Source organism: Cricetulus griseus, chromosome 3 (genome assembly GCF_003668045.3).
Source record: "Cricetulus griseus strain 17A/GY chromosome 3, alternate assembly CriGri-PICRH-1.0, whole genome shotgun sequence".
Taxonomy (NCBI): Eukaryota; Metazoa; Chordata; class Mammalia; order Rodentia; family Cricetidae; genus Cricetulus; species Cricetulus griseus.
Window position 1 is genome coordinate 212,208,604 of NC_048596.1, and position 23,572 is coordinate 212,232,175.

The 23,572-nt window shown below is 38.9% G+C and overlaps 1 pseudogene; it reads left to right on the plus strand.

Moving 5' to 3' along the window:
* Nucleotides 1-614: 614 nt before the first annotated feature.
* LOC113834611 lies at nucleotides 615-2,473 on the plus strand (annotated as a pseudogene).
* The last annotated feature ends 21,099 nt before the right edge of the window (nucleotides 2,474-23,572 follow it).

Here is a 23,572-nt window from a genome sequence, read left to right on the forward strand (position 1 = left end):
TGGCCAAAAGCCCATAGCTAGGGAGGTCATATACTCTGGGGGAGAACTTAAAACTGTTATTTTTGTTAAATGATCATTAACACCAAACTGCTTTCTAAATATTCATCCTCACATTAATTAATTTGTGCAATTTTCACTCATCAGAAAAGCTTGTTAGTGCAAGAAAAGTGGTCAACATAAAGACTCACAATTAGACAAAGTTTGGGAAATAGGTGACTATAGAATGCTCAGCTATAAACAGGTTATCTGTATCACATCCATCAACCCAAGACTCAGAGGACACCATGGAACAGTCTTTGTAAGAACCAGGGGTCAGAGAAGACTAGGGGGAAACTGTCTTCTGGGCACAGCAGGGCAAAGGTTCGTGGGCTCATAAACTCACCACAGCTGTGGCTGCCCGCACAGGACCTATACAAGACCAAGCCAATCAATATTCCAGTGTGGGTGTGGGAAGTGCTCACAAGACTTTTGACAGTTGACAGCTGCCGGGGACGTGAAAGTCCATTTTTTCTAGGGGTGACCATAGGCAGACTCTCATGCACACACAGACAGCATGGATTAGACTCTATGGTTTGTAAAGGGACAAAAGGAAGATATGGGGTTGGGAGGGGGATATGAGGAAAGGAGTTCTGGGAGAAGTTGGAGGAGGTGAGTGAGAAATGGTATGATCAAAATATATTGTTTGAGTGTGTGAAATTTTCAAAGAACAGATATAGTAAAAGTTAAAAGTGAAACAGAAAATAAATGAAACAAGCAAAACTCAAACTAGTCTGCCATTCTTTTTGTTCTCTTTTCTTAAGACCCTATGATCATGTTCAACTTAAGAATGTAATGTTCAATGGATGTCAATAAGGAGGCCTCTGCACTCCAGGGAGCCTCTGGTGGTGGATTAGTATTTTTCCCTGGTGCAAGAAGGGACTTTGAGAGCCCATCCCACGTGAAGGGTTACACTCTGGCCCTGGACACATGGGGAAGGGCCCAGGACCAGCACAGGAAGATTTGGTGGACTTTGCAGAGCCCCTGTTGAGGGCCCTACCCTGCCTGGGGAGTGGTGGGTGGATGGGGTGGGGGGTAGGTTGGGGGTGGGAGGAAGATGGGGATGAGAGGAGGGAGAGGGAGAAGGGACTTACATGTGAAACAAGCTTGTTCCCTAACTAGAACTAATAAATAAATAAATAAACAAATAAATAAATAAATAAATAAATAAATAAATAAATAAATAAATAAATGAAACAAAAAAAAAGAATGTAATGTTCAGTTCTGGAACATTTGTCTAAAGTTGCTCTCAGGGACTCAGTTCTCTGAAGACCACTCAAGGTGAAGCAAGCATCAGTAACTCAGTTCACCCTCTTTCTCCTGCTGCTGAAGGTATCTTTCATGCAATGCTCATTCTAGGGAGACTGAAGCAAATGTACACCACTCTAATATGGAGAATAACTGTCCTTCCCTAGTGAGAAATCATTTTGAGGATTAGTGTCATTTTTAAAATTAAAAGAAGTGATTCCAAATATTGGAAATTAATATAAAATAATAAAAATAATGTAAGAATATAAATGCTTAAAACTTAAAATATTTAAGCCTAATAGGCTTCTTATAGAAATGACTGAGAGAAGAGGCAGTGTGTTGTAACAGGAGGACAATGAGATGAGAGGAAGAAGGCAAATGTTTCCCCAGGTCAACAATTAGTACATTCTGGGTACCAAGCTATTCAAACACAGGATGTTTGGGTCTGTGTGTGGATCCTTACATCATTCCCAATAAACATTCACTAAACACGGGTGAATTTGGCCTATGTTGTCTCTAGGCCTCAACTTCTTTACAATAAAAGAAAGAAATTCCTTGTCCTAGATTTCTGTCTCTATGAACAGGAACCAAAATATGTACTTAGAAAAGACTCCCTGAACTATTTGGATAAATCAATTCCATTAATCATTAAGGTTGAAGTCCCACTCTTCTTGTATGTCTTATAAGTCCCATATATAACTCTGCTTCTAGATATCATGTTTCTTGGGAGTGAGGCATAAAAACTCAAGTTTGAATCAATGTCAGTCACTACTTTGGGGGACAATTATAAACAGAGGGGCAGTGGGGAAGATAGACAGACAGTACAGATTTTGGGAAAGAGTAATCATGGAGAGTATCCAGTGAAACAGTGAGCACCAACCACACAACCCAGGCAGAGCACTGTGCAGTGGGTACAACTGGAGTCCTCCATCAAAATAATAGAAGTCTCAAAGGCAGCAGTGGAGCTCTTGCCCTACTGTGAGGAGCACACCAGGAGTGACCCTCTGTTGACCAGCACACCAACCGTAGAAACCCTTTCAAGGATGAAAAGACCTACATCAACTTACAGAGGACTTTTGAGGCAGCTCTTTTCATCTTGTCAGCCATGCAGATCCCCAGCAGCAAGCTGAAGAGAGGCCTTCAGCTCAGCCAGGAACCAATGCTAGGGACCAGAGTGTTCTTTTCTTGACAGGACAGACACTGGAAGCTTCTTTCCCAAGTTGTCCTTTCTGTGCCTTTTACATGTTTAATCAATCCTATTTCCTGTTTGGTAACTATGGTGTCATTGTTTTGTTACTGTGTGAAAAGAAAATGACATGGGTGAGAGTAGCTTTTCTTATAAACAATTAAGATATGTCAGGACCTAAATTACCTAATCACCTGCAAATTAAATTAAAATACCAAGAACCAGAAGAGTGGATGGGGAGGGAGAAAGAGAAGGAGAAAAGCAACAACAGCAGACAGAAAAGTAGGATAGTTTAGCTGGGATAAAAAGAGTTCCTGAAGTTTAAAGGCATAAACAGAAGTGTTACATGGCATCAATTATTCTGGGTCTTTTTGTTTTTTTTTTTAAACTCAGCCAAATTCCAGCTCTAATGTTCTATGAATTGTTGCTATATCCTATTCTAAATCAATCTCAGGGTAAAAGAAAGTCCCTGAGCTCTGTCATAAGAAACTCTGTCCATTTCACCAAATTTGTCAGTTTTGCCATTTCTTAACTTCATCAAAACCCATTTCTCTGCTCTGAAATGCTTCCCCTAAGGCTGAGTTTCCTCAAGATATATTGGGTGGGTGTAACTTCATCTCTGTAAAAAACACTCTAGCTTCAATCAATGTAAGTCATTACTGCTACAAAATTCAAAAATTACAAAATGTAAATTACAAAATTGCAAAATTACAATTTTGACAATTACAAAAATGTAAAAAGTTAGGAATAGAAAACAGAAGTAAGATGATAGCTTAGATGGAAGAAAATGGTTAAAGTAGAGGCATTACACAATCACATTCATCACAACAGTGGGAGGCCAATCTTGCATGACAGAGAAGAGTTTGTCTTTTAGGATTATGCCTCAGGATAGAGAATTACATCCTGGGCTAGATTTAAAAACGCAAAGCATAAAATCTGAGACCCACTAGATATTAGTATGGCAGACTGAGTAATGATCTAGGATGCATCTTAGTATGTATATTATGTACAGCAAAGAAAAACAAACATGTAGTATGTCAATCGAATGACAAGGCAAATCATTTCTAGTCTGTTTCTATAAGCTTGAGATCCTAGATGCATAGCAGAATTATACAGAGATACCACTAAATGAAGGAATAAAATGCCATAGGTGTATCTTACAAATGTCATATAGCACTTTCATTATTTCATTTCTGTGGACATATATAAATAGCTTTTGTTGGTTTACTTAACACACTGAACTTCTAAATCATTAATGATTATGTTATACTATTAATACATTCTTCAGGGTTTCTAGATACTAAGAAACTACTCTAACAAAATAATTATTATTCACATATATTTATATAGGACAGTGCATGTTTAGTGAGGTCTTCTATCTATAGTATCACATGTATTTAGTGAGTTCATCTCTCTGTGGGACTTCTTCCTCAGCTAGTTTCAAGTACTAACACAGGGCTATCCTTGGATCACAAACCAAAGGATGCCTTGTTATCTCTGCTAATCAATTACTTTCCTAGTTAGTCACTATGATAAAAATACATGGAAGAAGCAACTTTAGGAAATAGAGCCATGTTTGGGCAGAAGCTTGTGACACAACTTGCCATATCCCAGCAGACCAGGAAAGAGACAGCTCAAGCTGGAAGCAGGTAGTTTATGACACACAGAGCCTGCCCTTAGTGACCCAACTTCCTTCAGCTTGTAACCTCACCTCCTACAATTCTACAACCTCCCAATAAAGCACCACTAGCTGGTGGCAGTTGGACAAATGTAGGATCCTTTGGGGAACATCTTACATCCAAACCACAATGGTATCTAACATCAAGCCCTGGCTGTACATATTCTGTCTGTACAATACAAGATAGTTATTGTACCTCCTTACAAGCACATCCCAAGTAAACTAACTCAATGCACTAGCCAAATTCTGAGAAAAAGCTGTCTGCAGTAGCATCGTTTGTAGGGTACACTATTAATTCTGTTATTCTTTAAGTCTGTGTCCTCAGTTTTTGAAAATGATTTCCCTAGCAACTAAATTTTCAGTTAATTTAGAAGAGGAGGTCAGCACAAATATTTACTAGATTTCTTTTACTAATATATACAGACTTCTACAAATTCTGAAAAAAATTCCAGCCACTGTAGTCATGATTGAAGATTTGGTGTCCAGTGAGATCCTTTTGACATCCATCCTCTCTTGGTCTCTCTTCAAACCTTCCCTACATTTATCATCTTTTAGCCTTAAGCCCAATAGTTAAAAGGGAACAACACAGACAATAAGTTGTCCCCTCAACATTAACAGCTATAAGAGCCTGTGCGGTTAAAGCATCCCCCCACCCCTGTGACCTGCTTCCATTTCTAAGACTCCTAAGTCACAAACTCCTCAGAATCAAGTGTATCCCCAGAGAGAAGATATTTTTCCTCACTTGGAAACTGAGAGGGGAAAGTCATTCCAAGACACAAGAGAGCAGAGCCGGTCCAGTGTGCACCACTAAATTCAATAGCTCCCCTGTGAGATATTTCACTCTCTGGTGCACTGCTGACAGCAATAGTGCTGCTGAGCAAAGCAATATGTCAGCCGTGGTGAGGCATGGTGCTATCGAAAAGGTAAGGGCATGACAAAAGCTGGAGAACTCTCTGGAAATAGGTTCTCTAGGTGTCTCAGAGTCAAAGCTTCTGGATATCAGCCTTTAAAAACTGCAGGTCCGTAGACAGATTGATGCACATTGTACTGAGATTTTCTTCACTCCTGAGAATTTCCATTAAAGTATAACTGACAAAATTTGGACATGTTTTAATGTACATATACAATCCAAAAGTAATTTAACTAATTAACCTATACATCACCTCAAATAATTTCTGTGATGTGAGAATGTAAGATTTCTTAGTAATTTCCAGGTACATAATACTTTAAGCCTCGTTATACTATATAACACAGCTCTACTGATTATTCATCCTAGGAAACTGAAATTATTTATGGTTATTTATTTAGCAAACATCCCTCTCTTATCCCTGACTCCTCACAACTGTCTGCTTTTCTACTCTATGGTCAGTTCCACTTTTTAAGAATTCCACACATATGAATGAAACAATGCAAAGTGAAAGAAGAAAACAACGCAGTGTGAAGAAACTATGAAATGAGGGGAAATGCTTGGAAGCAGTAAATCTAACAAAATATTATTACCCCAGATATATACAAAAAAGCAGAACTATAGGGCATTGAAATATGGGTCATCCTTGATGCTACCTTCTTTTCCATGGAATCCAGGTTTGAGTCCCAGTAACCACCAGGCAGCTCATAACAGTCTATAACTCCAGTTCCAGGGGATCTGATGCCTTCTTCTGATTTCTGTGGGCACAAGCCATACCTGTGATCCACAATGGGGAAGACTAGGCACAGGAGGCAGCTGGCTAGTGGACTGCCAGTTAGGAAATAAAGAGATAACTGTAAGTGGGGTGGAGCTACATAACTAGTCCTGCCCCTGGTGCCTTGCTCTTCCGACAAGGCTCAATTCATCTCCTAAAGGTTCCACTTGATCCCACACAGGGACTAGGTATTCCAGCACATGAATTCGTAGAACAATTTTCATATTTAAACCACAACAGGGCTCTTTTAAAATTGACTTAGGAGCTAAATGTGAGAAACAATCACATGCTTATACAATCACACGCATCTTCCAATTTTACATTTCAGAATTTCAAAGTAAAAGAGGTTTATTTAACTTTGTTTAGCCTAGAGTTTTCTTGTGTATTTGGCAAATATATATATATATATATATATATATATATATATATATATCCACAACTCTAAAAGGACGGTGTTTACAACACTATCTTGATCTAATGTAATAGGCTGAAGGATTAGAATTTCACACTGCAGACTATACTTTCTGTTGCTAAGGAGTTTAGTTTATGTTGACAATATTTTTGCATGGCATCAAGGCTGACAGTACAAGTGCCAGAACTGCAATGCACTTCTAGTTAACTCATTCATTTTAAGCAGGAGAAACAAGACCAGAGCTGTTAAATCACTGGGATACAGTATCAAGTTATAAAACACTTTTAGACTCTGTTTGAAAATGAGGAGCCAGATGTTTTATTTCTGTGCTTAACAATTATTTGAAGCCAAGAAAATCAAACTCCCACCCTTCCATTGTTCCTTCAAAGTTCTGATAGAGCCCAAACACCTCAAATCTGCTTAAAATAGACACTTCCCATTAACTGGTTGCTTTATTATATAATGTGATGAGTTAAAACAACAACTGCTATTATATATTCTGAGGGTAAACTAAACCACATTTAGAGAGTAGGAATCTAGGTTCTAAAACTGTTGAATACATTCCATTATTCTGTGAGAACTTGGTTGGTCATGAGTGTCACACAGCACAGCCATTGTTGAAAATACTTTGACAATTTCTTTTTTTATAAATTTTATTTAAGTTAGAAACAATCTTATTTTACATATCAATTCCAGTTTCCTCTTACTCCCATCCTCCCATCCTCGAATTCCCCCAAACAACCCTCCCATCTCATCCCCCATCCACTCCCCAGGGAGGGTGAGGCCTTCCATGAAGGATCATCAAAATTGGTCAAGTCATTTGGGGCAGGGCCTAGGCCCTCCCCCATGTATCTAGGCTAAGAGAGTATCCCTCCATGGGTAATGGGCTCTAGAAGTGCAGTAGGGATACATCCTGGTCCACTGCCAGAGGCCCTATAGACTGCCCAGATCTCCTAGCTGACACTCATGTTCAGGGAGCCTGGTTTAGTCTTATATTGCTTCCCCAGCTGTCAGATTGGGGTTCCCATTTGCTCAGGTCAGCTATTTCTGTGAGTTTTCCCAGCACCATCTTGAACCCTTTGCTCATCACTCATTCCTCTCTACACCTGGATTCCAGGAGTTCAGATCAGCACTTAGCTATGGGTGTCTGCCTCTGCTTCCATCAGCTACTGGATGAAAGCTCTAGGATGGCATTTAAGGTAGTTGTCATTCTAATTATAGGGGAAGGGCATTTAAGGTAGCCTCTCCACTCTTGCTTAGATTCCTAGTTGGGGTCATCCTTGTGGACCTCTGTACAACTCCCTAGTGCCAGATTTCTCTTTAAACCTATAATTGCTCCCTCTATTGTTGTTTTGCTTTCCTTTTATTCATCTCCTGACTTAATCTTCCTGATCCCTCATGATCTACCCCCCTCCTCCTCTCCTCTTTCTCCTAACTCCCTCCCGCAGCCCCCCATGCTCCCAATTTGTTCAGGAGCTCTTGTCCCTTTCCCCTTCACCAGGGGACTATGTGTGTCTCTCCGAAAGTTGATTCTTTGCTATGGAGAGAGATTTAAAAACTGACAGGTTTGCTGGTCCCTGGTGGAGCACACCTTTAATCCCAGCACTCAAGAGGCAGAGGCAAGTGGATCTCTGTTAGTTAGAGGTCAGCCTGGCTCTCCCTGTTTCCTAGCTTCTCTGGAGGTGTGGATTGTAGGCTGCTAATCCTTTATTCTATGTCTAACATCCATATATGAGTGAGTACATACCATGTTTGTCTTTCTGTGACTGGGTTACCTTACTCAGGATGGTTTCTTGTCATTCCATCCATTTGTCTGCAAATTTCAAGATTTCATTGTTATTTTTCCCTGCTGAGTAGTACTCCACTGAGTAAATGTACCACATTTTCTTTATCCATTCTTCAGTTGAGGGGCAACTAGGTTGCTTTCAGGTTCTAGCTATTACAAATAATGCTGCTATAAGCATAGTTGAACAGATGTCCTTATTGTATGAATGTACATCCTTTGTGTATATGCCTAAGAGTGGAATTGCTGGATCTTGAGGTAGACTGATTCCCAATATTCTGAGGAACTGCCACACTAATTTCCAAAGTGGCTGTACAAGTTTGAATTCCCACCAGCAGTAGAGGAGTGTTCCCCTTTCTTCACATCCTCTCCAGCATAAACTGTCATTGGTGTTTTTGATTTTAGACATTCTGACAGGAGTAAGATGGTATCTCAGAGTTGTTTTGATTTGCATTTCCCTGATGGCTAAGGATGTTGAGCACCTTCTTAAATGTCTTTCAGCCATTTTGGATTCCTCTATTGAGAATTCTCTATTTAGTTCAATATCCAACTTTTTAATTGAATCATTTGGTGTTTTGGTGACTAGCTTCTTGAGTTCTTTGTATATTTTGGATATCAGCCCTCTGTCAGATGTGGGGTTGGTGAAGATCTTTTTCCATTCTTTGGGCTGCCATTTTGTCTTGTTGACTGTGTCTTTTGCCCAACAGAAGTTTCAACTTTATATGGAAAAACAAAAAGCCCAGGATAGCCAAAATAATCATGTACAATAAAGGAACTTCTGGAGGCATCACCATCCCTGACTTTGGGTTCTACTATAGAACTATAGTAAGGAAAACAGCTTGGTATTGGCACAAAAACAGACAGGTAGACCAATGGAATCAAATTGAAGACCCTGATATTAACCAACACCCCTATGAACACCTGATTTTTGACAAAGAAGCTAAAACTATACAATGGAAAAAGAAAGCATCTTCAATAAATGGTGCTGGCATAACTGGATGCCGCACATGTAAAAGATTGCAGATCTGTATTTTTCACCATGCACAAAACTTAAGTCCAAATAGATCAAAGACATCAACATAAATCCAGCCACACTAACCTCTTAGAAGAGAAAGTGGGAGGTACCCTTGAATGAATTGGCACAGGAGACCACTTCCTGAACATAACACCAGTAGCACAGACACTGAAATTGATAATTAGTAAATGGGACCTCCTGAAACTGAGAAGCTTCTGTAAGGCAAAAGACAATTTCTTAAAAAGATAAAAGTAATTCTATACCATCCACTGTACTCTTTACTACTTATTCAAGAGAAGTTGAAGCATACTTCTATGTAAATATTAATACTTGTATTGTATATTTAGAACAGTTTTATGCTTAATAACAACTAAATATAACCCAAACATTCATCAGTAGCCAACTGAACAAGGAAACACCAGTCAGCTGAACCAAAATTGGTACTAATGACACAAAAAATACCTGAATTAAAACTACTGGCATCTTCATATGAACCAAGGCACTGGCAATGAACTTGACTAATAAATGTATTCCTCACTGTCAGTCAATAGAAGAAAAGAATTAAAGTTTACTTAAGAATGGACTTGATAAAGCATCACGCTGAGTGGTTGTGGTATACACCTTTAATCCCAGCACTAGGGAGGAAAAGGCAGGCAGATCCCTGTGTGTTCAAGGCCAGCCTAGTCTACAGATCAAGTTCCAGGACAGGCTCCAAAGCTATAGAGAAACCCTGTTTTGAAAAACAAAGCAAAATAAAATGATCACATATGAAAAAGCCTCAATCCTGAGTATCCTTCTTTATTTAAATTGATGTTACCAGATATGTACCTTGAGCACATTTTGCATTTGGTTCAAGGAAGGAGTGAGTATGCATAGCTTGTGCTGCACACCAAACTTCATGTTTACTTCAAGGAAAGTTGTACAATGGTTTCAGTTGTATGCTGATTTAGCACTTACTTGTAGATCATAATTTCCATGAAAGAAAAATTGACAGACAAATTATGGCTGTTCAGATTGGTTGGTTATCTGGTGGGCATTTTCTTGAAAATGAAGGGAAAAAACACTTCAGAGAAAACAACTGCCAAGATTTTCTGTCGATGACAAAATTCAAGTGTAAGAAAACCAGTATATACTACCATAATTTTGACAGCTTCCCAAAATCAAGTGCATTTCTGATGAGATAGGCGGTGATGTGTAATCATTTGGAATATATAAAGAACCTAGTGGGGCTGGAGAGATGGCTCAGAAGATAAGAGCACTGACTGCTCTTCAAGAGATCCTGAATTCAATTCCCTAATGGATGGCTCACAACCATCCATTAGGAGATCTGGTGCCCTCTTCTGATGTGCAGATATACATGGAAACAGAATGTTGTATACATAATAAATATAAAAGAACCTTGTAAAGACAATATCTTTAATACACTAAATAAGAAAATTGTGAATATGTTAAAAGCCTTTTCAACCTGAAAGACACATATAACAGTACATGAATATACATTGAAGTGGTTCCAGCCTACACATTTTAGATAATATTTAAGAATGTATAGGCCTGTAACACCATTCAGCAGTTAAGCTCACCTGGCACTCTGCCAGAGGACCAGTTCAGTCCCCAGACTGCCCCTTAATCTCCAACTTTAGGAGATACGATACCTTCTTCTGGCCTCTGAGGTCACATGTGCACATAAATTTTAAAAAACAAAAGTAAATCTTTTTTTGTTTGTTTTTTTTGTTTTGTTTTTTGTTTTTCGAGACAGGGTTTCTCTGTGTAGCTTTTCCTGGCACTCGCTCTGGAGACCAGACTGGCCTCGAACTCACAGGGATCCACCTGCCTCTGCCTCCTGAGTGCTGGGATTAAAGGCATGTGCCACCAACGCCCGGCTAAAAACAAAAGTAAATCTTTAAACATCTAAGTATAACCTCATGTTTTGGAATATAAAGAATGTCAACTTTCCCTAAAACATGTTTTATTTAGTTTTCTACCTACCTATATCTGTTTGAGTCCAGATAATCTCACATAGTTCAACCAAAATAAATTCTGCAATACATTAAATGCAGAAACATATTCAAGTCTTACACTAAGCCTGATGTCAGAGAGATTTTAAAGATGGATAAGAATCAATTTAACTCTCAGTAGCTTTTTATGTTATATGGAAACATAAACCATTTATGCCTACTTTTTACTTAAAAATTCTAGGCTAATATGAAATGTATGGCATTATTGTTGAAACATTAATTGACAAATATTTCTAATTTTAATTTATGACAGTATAATTTGTGATTGCCATAACTCACATAAGCAAATTATCTTGGGTTATTAAAAACATTTAGCAGGCCAAGTAAGGTGACAAACCCCAAAGCCAATTAGAGCATTTTAGTAGGAAAGTAAGTAAAACAATCTCTATTTGCAGAGTTTCTGGGGGAACAAACCACAGCATAAATGCCAAAACAAAGAAATAAAATAATTTAGAAAACCATCACAAAAATCAATAGCTTCTTTATAACAATAGCTTGTAGATTATACCTAATAAAGATACTTACATAGAAAAACAGAAAATAAAATATCTCAAATAATATAAAAATACAAGGTCTACATGAGAAAATATTTTAAACACATCTCTAGTAGTTAGAGAAAAAACAGCACTGAACAAATAAATAGGAAGATGTCTCTTATTTTTGCACAGGAAAGAACAATACCAAGATGATATAATTTTTTAGCACAAGCTAATTTAAGATATTATTAAGAACGGGTATATGGAAAGGTTTAGAGGGAGAAAAGGGAAGGGAGAGATGTAAATTACAATCACAAAAATAAGCAAAACAAATTTAATCCTATTTAAAAACTAGCTGTACTCCTTTCCCAAATAACAATAAAACATTTTACTTCAGCAAGTTATGGTAGTGGCCATATGTAATTCCAACCCTTGGAAGGCTAAGTCAAATGTTCAAAGAACTCAAGACCATCCTGGGCCACAAAATAAATTCCCAGCCAAACTGTGCTACAAGTTGAGACTCTTTCTCAAAAAAGCAACACTCCAAAGCATCTATGGAAAAGATATTCAGCAGTGCAAAGCAGATCTCTTGCTAAAATCAGAAAGAAGGCCAGGACATGCCTCTCACCATCTTTGTCAATAATATACCTAGAGTTCCAGCCAGTACAGCAAACTAAAAACAGGAAATAAAGGCATGCCAATTGAGAAGTGAAGAAATAAAGCTCTGCTTATAGATAACATAATCATTTATAAGACAATCTGAAAAAAGCAAGAAAAAGTCTTGGCCACTGGTAAGCAATGATATCAAGACTCTAGGATACAAGGCTAAAACTCAAATGCCAATTGCTTTCTTATATACTGTTGATAAACAATTAAATTCGAAGCTGGGCAGTGGTGGCACATGCCTTTAGTCCCAGCACTTGGGAAGCAGAGGCAGGTGGATCTTTGTGAGTTTGAGGCCAACCTAGTCTACAAAGCTACACAGAGAAACCCTGTCTCAAAAAAAAAAAAAACTAAATTTGAAAAGAATATCACTTGCAGTTAGTAACAAGAAAGGATCTAGTTATAACTACATACCGACAACATGTTCCTTTGGAAAAGGTAAGACTTTGGAAGCAATACAAAAGTCAAATTGTTGTCAGAGACTAGGAGGAAGGACGCTTGACTGAATGGGACACTACATGATGGAATAATAGATATTATTATAGCCATTATAATGTGCACAAACTCATAGAATGTTGATGGGGAAGTCCTTCTATTTGTCTTACTGGTTGATAAATAAAGTACTGTTGGCCAATAAGGAAGCAAGTTAGGCGGGACTAGGAGTCAAGGAGGATTCTTGGAAATGTAGTAAAGAGAAGTCTTGTGATCCAGGAAGGAAGTGACATAGCAGGCAGACTCAAAATATAAGCAGGACAAGCAGGAAATTGCTCTCTTCCTCCTCCTCCTCTCTTCTCTGTGGTTGTCATGTGATCGCTGGCAAGAGAGGGCCCATATGGCCCTCTATATGGTGTCCTCTATAAGTTCTTACAAAATATATAGATTAGTAGTTATGGTTGATAATTAAGACTGAGCTAGCAAGTAAGAAATCCTAGTCACTAGCCAGCAGCATTGTACCTAATATAAGCCTCTGTCTGTTATTTTGGGCATCCACGTAGCGGCAGGGCTCAGGCAGCTTGGCGGAAAGATTTATCATTACAAAATGCGATGGGTTCTAATTTCACCTATGGGTTTTATACAAAAATTAAGTGTCTATGTAATTGTAGGACATACTATTCTGATGGGGAATACTAACAATGGGGCAGGCTGCACATTTTACTGCTAGTCTAAAACTTCTCTAAAAATAGTCTTTAAATTAAGTGTTTGTGTGTGTTTATGTATGTACAAATTTACCCATTTCTGGGCAAAAGAAGAGCAGGTTAAGATAAATTTCATACACAAATGAAATTGGTTACCTCCAGGTCTAGGTGGAATTTAGATAGGAAAACTTGCCAACTATGACATTTTTCTACACAGGATATCATTTGTGCAATGATTTTCCTATTGAACCATTAATATTTTAGTAGCCAAAAAAGAAAGTGTCAGTAGGCATGGTGGTGGCATGTACTATAATCTGGCAACTGGAAAGCTAAGACAGGAGGATTACAAGTTCAACGTCATCATATGCAGCACAGCAAGACAATCATGAGAAGAATGGAAAGGAGAGGGGAGGAGAGGAGTGAAAATGGAAATGAATGTGGATAAAGCTCTGAAGTAAGAGGGAATGAAGTTCCAGAAAGCTAGCAGGAAACACTGAACAGGATTTAGTAGGTTTCCTGATCGGTGAAATAGATTTGTACACTAGAAATGAGATTGCAGAGAGCAACTTTCTCATTATCCTAGATGTATGGAAAGTGGGGAGATGAGAGTGTATCCTATGGTTTGACATTGGAACAAAGGGTGACAATGTGACCTTCAGGTGTATAATCATACATGTACATAGAGACAGAGCTGAGAAAGAGACTGTGAAATAAAAAGATTTCCTGAGACCAGAGCACTAACCCTACCCTAGCAGCAATGAGCATGCACAGCACATTTTCTTGAACTCTCTGAGAAACCAGGACTCTGTAGATAAGTTGCTGACTCTGGGACTCTAGAAGAGGAAGTTGGAGGTGACCTGGGGTACCTTGTTATCATGGTTGATGATATCACCCTAAAGAAAGATTGCTGCACCGGCAAGAAGGACACATTACCACTTGATGAAAGTGGTCAGGAGTAGCTCCAGTTTTACCATTCATAGCTACCCAGGGTTTACACAGCATGTAGACTACAAACTAGACATGCTTGGTAGTTTCAAAGATGGGCAACAATATTGGAAGGTGTAAATGTAAGTTCTGGACCACATCCCATGAACTGGCAATGGCTTTGTAAAGAATGGTGGCAGATAAAAGGAGTTTATACTACTTTTGCAAATTACTAAGATGGAGGTGGAAGAGAAGGAAAATGGATGGGATGGGAGGCAAGACCCTAAATGTCAATAGTGACAGGGGCCTATGTATCTTTTGTTCACAGGATTTTTTAAAACATATTCTTACGGAAAGTAAATTTCATACACTACATTCTGATCATAACTTCACCTTCTGTAAGGCCTCCCAGCCCTCTCTGTATACACACCCATCCAACTTCATGCCCTTTCTCTCTCATTAGAAAACTTACAGGCAAAAATAAAATTGAAAAGAGAAAAAAAGAGAAACACATATGATAGGAGTTGTCCTTCTGTATATATGTTCCTCTTACTGGTCCAATGAGGCGAGAAGATGAACAGGGCTAGGAGATGAAGAGAATTCTTGGAAGTATAGGTAGAGAGCAGTCGCCATGTGAGCCACCAAAGAAATTAGAAGTCCAAACCTTTCTCTGGTAAGATAAGACCACATGGAAATACTTAGATTAATAGAAATGGGTTAATAATTAAGACAGAGATAGCCAATAAGAATTCCTATTCATTGGCAAATAGTTTCATAATTAATATAAGTCTTTGTGTGATTATTTGGGGCAAAACAGCTCTGGGACCAGGCTGGCAAAACAAGAAAACTCCACAATACACATAAACACACAACTCATAAAACAAAATTGTAAACCATAATAAAAAGCAAAAGCTAAGTAAGACAAAAAATCTCAGATAAAGCATTATGACACAAAAAAATTGATAGAAATACCATTGAGTTGATTTTGTGTTGGACATCTACTGCTGGGAATGGGATGTACCATTAAGTATGGTTTATGTTATCTAATGCAATTCCACCAAAGAAAACTAATTTTCCCTTTGAAAGCTGATGTCAGTTGTAGATATATATGTGGTTAGGTGTGGGAACCCATGTCCACTTCCCCTCCTAGCACTGGGACTCTGGCTTAAATATGTGTAGGCCCTGTACATGCTGCCATAATCTCTGTGAGTTCTTCTGTCTATCAGTCCTGTTGTGTCTGGAAGAGACTGTTTCCTTGGTGTCATCCATCTTCTCTAGCTCTTCCAATCTTTCTACCTCCTCTTCAGTGCATAGCTCCCTGAGTCACAAGGGGAAGGGCTTTATGAAGATGTCCCACTTAGGACTGAATGTGAAAGTTTGAGGGAAAAGAGACACCTGAGACTATGAGCTTTGAAAGCAAAGTTTTGATGCCATCTTTTAAATCACTTGTAACTTAACTTCACTTATTTTGAGACTTTCCCATGACATTAAGGAATAAAGATTCAATACTCAAAGCACCTCTTCTCCATGAGCATTTTACCTCCAGCAATGTCAGGAGACCAGAGCACTAACCAACTGTATTTCTGGTAAATTATATGATGACCTAAAACCTTACTAGTTCAGCTGTCCATTAATCCTGCCCTGTGCATAATCACTCAGCCAAGGAAGAAGTCCAAGACCTTGATGGCTAGAGTTCATAGGTGTGCAGTGCTGTGCATGCCAGTGTAAGCCTCCCATCTCCTTAGCATAGCATTCTGGGTGAGTTCCATCCTCATCCTACTCATAAGAGAATTGCAACAGTGAAAGCCTGTGTAGCAAGGTTAAAATAGGTTTAGTAGAGCTTCTGTGTTAGTCAAGGGCTGAAATGTCTTATTTCACTGCAGCTTTCCATTCTGCCCTCCCAGCTTGTATATAAGAAGCATTTTATACTCACATAACCCTTCAGTAATACTGAGCTTAAATCCTCTGGTGGAGCACTGTCCTCCAAGCAAAACATGACCATTACTACTAATCTTACACAGACCTTCAATAATATTAAGCTTGTTGAGTTTTCCTCATAGAAGGAGTGCTGGGAAGATTAACAGACCTTCATCTCAGATGACCCCCACGCCCTCCCTCTTGCCCCCACTCCAGTTGAACATTTTTCCCAGACATACATGCTTTAGGCAGGTGCTAGTTTATGTAGGCAGAAGAAGGTTAGCTGGAGGAAAGGCTCCACCTATACAGCTTTCGGGAGATCATCACCGATGGTGCATGAGGCTTTTTGATGATGTAGCCATTTAGAGAACACCAGTGCTCCCATAAGGAACTCACTGGGGCTGAAGAGATGGCTCAGAGGTTAAGAGCACTGACTGCTCTTCCAGAGCTCCTGAGTTCAATTTCCAGCAACCACATGGTGGCTCACGACCATCTGTAATGAGACCTGGTACCCTCTTCTGTCATGTAGGGAAACATGGAGACAGAACAATGTGTACATAATAAATAAATCTTTAAAAAATAAAACCTCACTGGCTCAGCAAGTTTGGCCTGTGGGTTTGGTCCCAGGTCCTTTTTGGTCTCTGATGGATATTCTACGTGAGTTTCCAAGGGATACTCATGCACTATAACAATACCTAATATTAAAGTTGAGGAAACTCATAACTGGTTGAGAAGAAGTTTGATTTGTGATACAGCTTTAGTGGGTATGAATTTGAAATCAAAATCCAGGTATTTCACACTGAAGATCACTTGGCTATATAGTGGATTTGGAAATATCTAACTATACTCATATTGAAAACTTATAAATCTCATATTTATGGAGTACATTAATGTGAAGCTGCTTAGAGAATTTCAATACAGCCCTCACAACTGACTTAATAGTATGCTATCACTTCTCCATACATTGGCACATCAGATACATCCCAGGAGCTTCTTGTTGGAGTGTGGGGGCAGGAATGCACACTATTAACATCAATGATTAACTAATGATTAACTAAGAACCCAAACCCTTTGAAAGCATGGGACTCCTCTTATTGTGTGTTCGTGTGAGCATATGGAGACCCACAAGACAATGATTTCCTTTTATCATCATTAGATTATCTTCTTGAATCTAATCCATCTCTCTGGGCTAATGTAGACTGATTTCAGGGTTTCTCTACCATGCTGAGCTGCACTGTGACTCACAAAGAAAGGATTAGTTACCACACTCATTAGCTGAGAAAGCCAATTTCCATTTAACATGGATATTAACCTATTCAGCTTGGCACTATAATTCACCATCTTTTGGGAAGCTCACTCAGTCATTTTCACACATTATTTACCTTCACAGCATTGTCTTGTCTATAAACAGGTCAGTCACATTCTCCATCTTAAAATCACCAAAGAAGGCTGAACTATGCAAGATTAGGGACAATTCTAACCCATGTGCAAGAAATCTCCCTCTACTGGGCCTGGCCAGGGAATTTTCTAGTAGAAGCCTTCTACACCTGTGTCATCCAACTTCATAGCATTTGGAATGTGAGGGCTAAAATTTCTCATTAAAATTTAATTATATGTTTATTGATATTGTTGTATTGGCTAGTGTTTTCTTATTTGACAACACAACCACTAACAATATATTATGAACTGGTATTTGCAGTACGAATGCTTTGGCCTAACTTCTATAACCATTTACCTATTAAGAAATTTTAGGAAGCTGGGGAGATGGCTAAGTGGTTAACAGCTGGTATTGCTCTTGTAGTGGACCTGAGTTTGGTTCCCAGCATTCACATTAGTCAGCTCACAACCACCTATAACTCCAACTCAAAGGGAACTGAGACTGGGGGCTCCACAGGCATTTATACCCATGTGCACATAGAGACACGTGCACATATACATGGATAAAATTTTTAAATATTCAGAATCTTCAGTTGTCTTCCAGTGCAATTTATCTCTATTTACCGAAGGCCCAATAAAGACATTATCAAAGTCATATGGTACATTTGCTGCATTTTGCTCCCGTACTATAAGAGGAACCACGGAAATGAATTGTAGTAGCCTAGACACTTCACTCCGAATCTGTTATGCTGCCTTTGGCTACTGTTTCCTCTTCATGAGGTGCACAAATCATGTGTAAAATTCATTTCAAACTCTGTCTTGATACCACATATTGCTATGACCACCATAATGACTTGTGTCATGTAATGGAAATGACAGACACACACATACAATCACACAAAGGTCTACTGCCAGTACTGAGCCTGGGCAGGAACTAGCAAATGTAGCCTGTGAGCTGTGTCCCACCTGCCCCTCTACTTCTGTATGCCTACAAAACTAAGAACTGTTTTTACATATTTAGGTAGTTGTTTAAGAAACTACAAAAGCTATGGGACAGTGACAACATGAGGCTCACAGCTCCCCCAGCACTTGCTACCTGTATGTTGATAGCAAAAGAATAAGTCTTTGAACACTGTCCAAGCATAAGATATATTCTAGCCACCACCTAGTGAAGCCTAAAACCAAGACCCAAGTCCCTAATAAGATCCACAGGAAGAGTTTAGAGGCTGGGCCAAAGTCAAATAGATTAGGAGTATCTTGGATTCCACAATGGAGTATTTATCACCCTACACTAAAAACTAAGGAACTGTTTCTGTCAGATGTATATAGCTGGCCAACTCCACAGTTTTGTGGAGAGGATTTTCTGAACTTTTTGTTTCATTTTGTTTTGGGGGTTTTGGTTTTGTCTTTTGTTTGTTTGGTTGGTTGTTTTGTTTTTTTTTTTCCTAATTGGTCTTTTGCTTGTTTGTTTTCATTTTTGTGGTTTTTCTCTTTTCTTTTTCTTTTTGAAAGAGACATATAAAAATCACAAAGTTTACTAGGGAGGTTGATAGGGAGGTTCTGGAAGGAACTGGGAAAAGGAAAACCATATTTAAAAATCAACTGTTTCTAAATCATGGGCAGTACTCTATCCATGACCTTCTGGGTGGCTTCACATATATGAAAGCCTAGAGCAATTAAATCTGTTCTGACAGACACCAAATCAGAGTTTCCTGACACAAAGCCTGGGAAACAACTGCAAACACTAAAAAGTTCTTTTAAGAGTCACAGCTCATGCTGGGGAGGATGTGGAGTAAGGGGAATGTTTCTCCACTGCTGGTGGGAGTGCAACCTGGTACAGCCATTTTGAAAACCAATATGGCAGTTTCTCATAAAACTGGAAGTTGATCTACCATATCAAGACCCATCTATAGCACTCTTTGGCATATACCCAACGGATGTTCCATCATACTACAAGAATACTCGCTCATCTATGTTCATAACAGCTTTAGTTGTAATAGCCAGAAATTGGAAACAACCTAAATGTCCCTCAACCAAAATATGGAGTATTACTCAAATGTTAAAAACAATGACATCATAAAATTTTCAGGCAAATGGATGGAACTAGAATAAATCATCCTTCATAAGGTAACCCAGACCCAGAAAGATAAATATGGCATGTACTTGCTTATAAGAGGATATTAGCTGTAAAGTAAAGGATAACCCACAGACCCAAAGAAACTAAGAAATGAGGGTGTGGCTCAAGTGGGAACACTTGAATCTCCTGGAAAGGGCAAATAGAATAGATTTCCTGGTGGACTGGTAGCTAGCAGGGATGGGAACGGGGGGATCAACTTGGGGGAGGTGGTAAATGAAAACAGTACTCGAAAAGATGACTGGAAAAAAGGACATTTCAGAGTGAAGTAGAAAGCTAGTGCAATGAAAACTCCCAAGAATCTACAAGGATGACCCCAGCTAAGACTCCTATCATTAGGAGAAACATAACCCAAACTGGCCATCTCCTGTGACCAGTCAAGACTTCCAATGGAGAAATTAGGACACCAAACAAGCTACATGATCTTTAACCTACAAATTATCCTCCTACGAGATGTACTGGGTATGGGTGGCACAGAAATTGTGGGAGTGGCCAACCCAGGACTGGTCTAGCCTGAGACCCATTCAACAAGAGGGAGCCCACCCCTGATACTGCCAGGAGTGCCAGGACCCAGAGGCTGGACGGCCCAGAGACCTAGGATACACCCAAACATGACTGGCAAAAATAATTCAATGTAATGATGCCTAATGATGTTCTGCTATACTCATAGATTGGTGCCTAACCCTAACTGTCATTAGAGAAACCTCATACAGTAACTGATAGAAACAGATGCAGAGACCCACAGCTAAACATTAAGTGGAGCTCAGGGATTCCTGCAGAAGATGGGGGAAAGGATTGTTGGAGCCAGAGTTGTCAAGGACACCACAAGAAAACCCATAGAATCAAATAACCTAGGTGAATAGAGGCTTACAGAACCAACAACCAGGGAGCCTGAGTGAGACTGAACTACACCCTCTGCTTATAAGTTACAGTTGTGTAGCTTCATCTTCTTGTAGAAATCCTAACTGTGGGAGCAGGGACTGACTCTGACTCTTTTGCAGGAATTTGGGTCCCTACTGCAAGTTGTTTTCAAACAATATCCTCTTTGCTGATTCATATGCAAATAAAGGAAGGAAAATTTATTTAGGAACATGTGGTAGGCAAAACAGTGCCCCATCCCAGCCAGCATGGCCCATATCCTAATCCCCAGAAGTCACGTTAACTTATACAGAAAAGAATAAGATTGCTAGTGGAATTCAGCAGGTGGGCACACAGCAATCCAAAATGTTCTTGAATGTAAAAGAAGAAGGCAGAAAATGAGTCATGTGGTTGTGAAGTAATGGTCAAGAGGATGTGACTTTCTGATTCAAAGATAGAAGAATGTGAATGAATTCCTGCAAAGAGAAAGAAACAGATTCTCACCTGAAACTCCTAGGAAGGGAGATGGCTCTGAACACATCGTGTCAGCACATCTGACACACAGGTGTATAAGATAATGTCTCAGTGTTGTCTTGAGCCACTAAAATGAAGGTAGTTTGACAAGGAGCTGATCACTGTTGCTGACTGATTCTAGTGCCTGGTGTTGCACATCCTTGTCATGCCACAATTTGTGAGACTGAGGTGGGTGAACTATAGAGTGTCTAAGCCACCTGTGCTACATAAAACATCTCATCTTTAAAAAGTTAAAAATAAAATTAAAAGTAGAATGCTCCTACTATGTACTGAAGTAAAAGTCAAATGATGCAGCCCAAAGAGAAACACTAATACAAAGACACTTACACTCCTGTGCTCATTGCAACAATAGAAACAGCTGCCAGGATATGGAAATAGCCCTTCCTGGTGAATGAATAGTAAAGAAAATGAGATGTACATGAAGCAAAACTGTACTCAGCTTTGACGATTTTTAAAGGAGATTCAACCATGTATATCAAAGTGGGTAAATTTAGAGGACACTACATTAAATGAAAAAACTACACAAAGAAAACATTTCATGTCCTTACTTACATGTAGAATCTTAAAAAGAAAATTAAATACACAGACTGTAGAATAGAAATGTCTTGCTAGGAGAAAGAGAACAGCAAGAATAAAGAGATACCAGCACAAAGATAACAGTACTTGGATAAATAAATCTAGACATGTAGCATACAGCATAATGGCAATGGATAATAATATAGTATTGAATCCTGAGAATAGATTTGAGGTACATTAAACACACACAGAGAAAACTACTAAAATGATGGAGGTATTAATGTACTTGCCTCTAGTGATCACTTTGTAAACAGACACCAAAATATCATGTTGAACACTTTAAAATATACAATAATAAATTTAGAAATTGTTCTGGAAATGTATTCAATCTAGTCTAAGGAAAGAATACAGCTCTCTTAGAAAACAAACTTCAGAAAACAAACTTCTAAACAATCTTAGAAAACAAACAAATGATGAAGATCACAGCATCAAGTCATTATTGACAAGTCAGTCTGAAAAATGAACAACTGTCTGAACACGCAGTCACATAGAAGCCCCATCAAAGAGTCCAAGCCAAGAGTGGACACAGAAGGCAAAATGATCAGTGTAATTTAAGATGCAGGGCTCACCTCCTAACCTGCTTTATTAAAGGGTGTGACAGAGAAACGGAAGCAACCAAGGCTTTTTCCTAAGTTCAGATGCTTAAGCAAGGAAAAGGAAGACTTGTAACTGAAAAATTAAAACAAAAACAAAAACAAAAACTTCTGTGAACACAAGAACCAGAGTGCTTAAGATATGATTCATCGAGAGATGTGGGCAAAAGATCTTTCACATCCAAAGCCAGGATTCAAGATGAATTAATAAAGGCAAAAGTAAAAGAAAACGTAATGGAAAGATAAGAATAGAGTCTATGATGTGTAGGAGGACCAGCTCACACTGAAAACTAGGAACAGCATTTTAGACTTAAAATAGACATTGATGTGTTGCATTATAATGACTCTCTTTTAATAAAGCAAACTTTCTAAAATATATTTTGCCAGTATAGTCACAAATTCTACTGTTTGTAAACTAGTGAAAGAATTTTAAATATCTCTGAAGATAACCATTTAAAAATTGCTCTGAAATTTTTGTATTTTGCTGAGTAATCTTATTTAAGGCTGGAAGCTTGTGACATTTATTTTAAAAGTATTTAGTAATAAACTGTAGTGAGATATTGTTTATGATCTAATAAAAGTTTTCCTGGGGATCAGAATACAAAACTAGTCACAGCCATAGAAGCTGGGTGGTGGTGGCATGCACTTTTAATCCCAGGAATCAGGAGACAGAGGCAGATGAATCTCTGTGAGTTCAAGGCCACCCAGGGCTACATGAGAGTGAATCAATCTAAAAGAGAAATAGAGCTCACACTTTTAATCCCAGCACTAGAGAGGTATATAAGATAAGAGCAGGGCATTCAGTATTTGGGCAATTAGTCTCCAGCCACATTGAGTTCAGGATAGCTCCAGCCCTAGTAGAGGTAAGAGCTCTCTGATAGCTTGGCTGCTTTGCTTTTCTGATCTCCAGCTTGAACCCCAATATCCCATATTACAATAAACAAGTTAGAGAAAATAATCAGAGCTAAATTAAAACAAATTGCAACTCCAGGAAGATTTCCAGGCATATGTAACCCATGAACATGCCAGGACGACATGATGTTGCCATTAACTTGTATCTGTACAGTGTCCATCTGTTCAACTGCCTCATCAGATTCCCATACTGACATATGAAATCAGAGGCTCAGAACACACAGCACCTTGCTTAGCTCCTCAGTCAATCAATAGTTAGCATATGCTCTCAGCTCCAGAGTGCTTACAAACTCTCAGGGTAAATCAGTACATTTTCCCAACCCTGGGGTGATTTCAGATTCTGCAGTGATATTCTAGTCCACCCAGCCTCAAAATAGCTCACCCCCAAAATCCAGGATTGTTTCAAGGGATTATAGC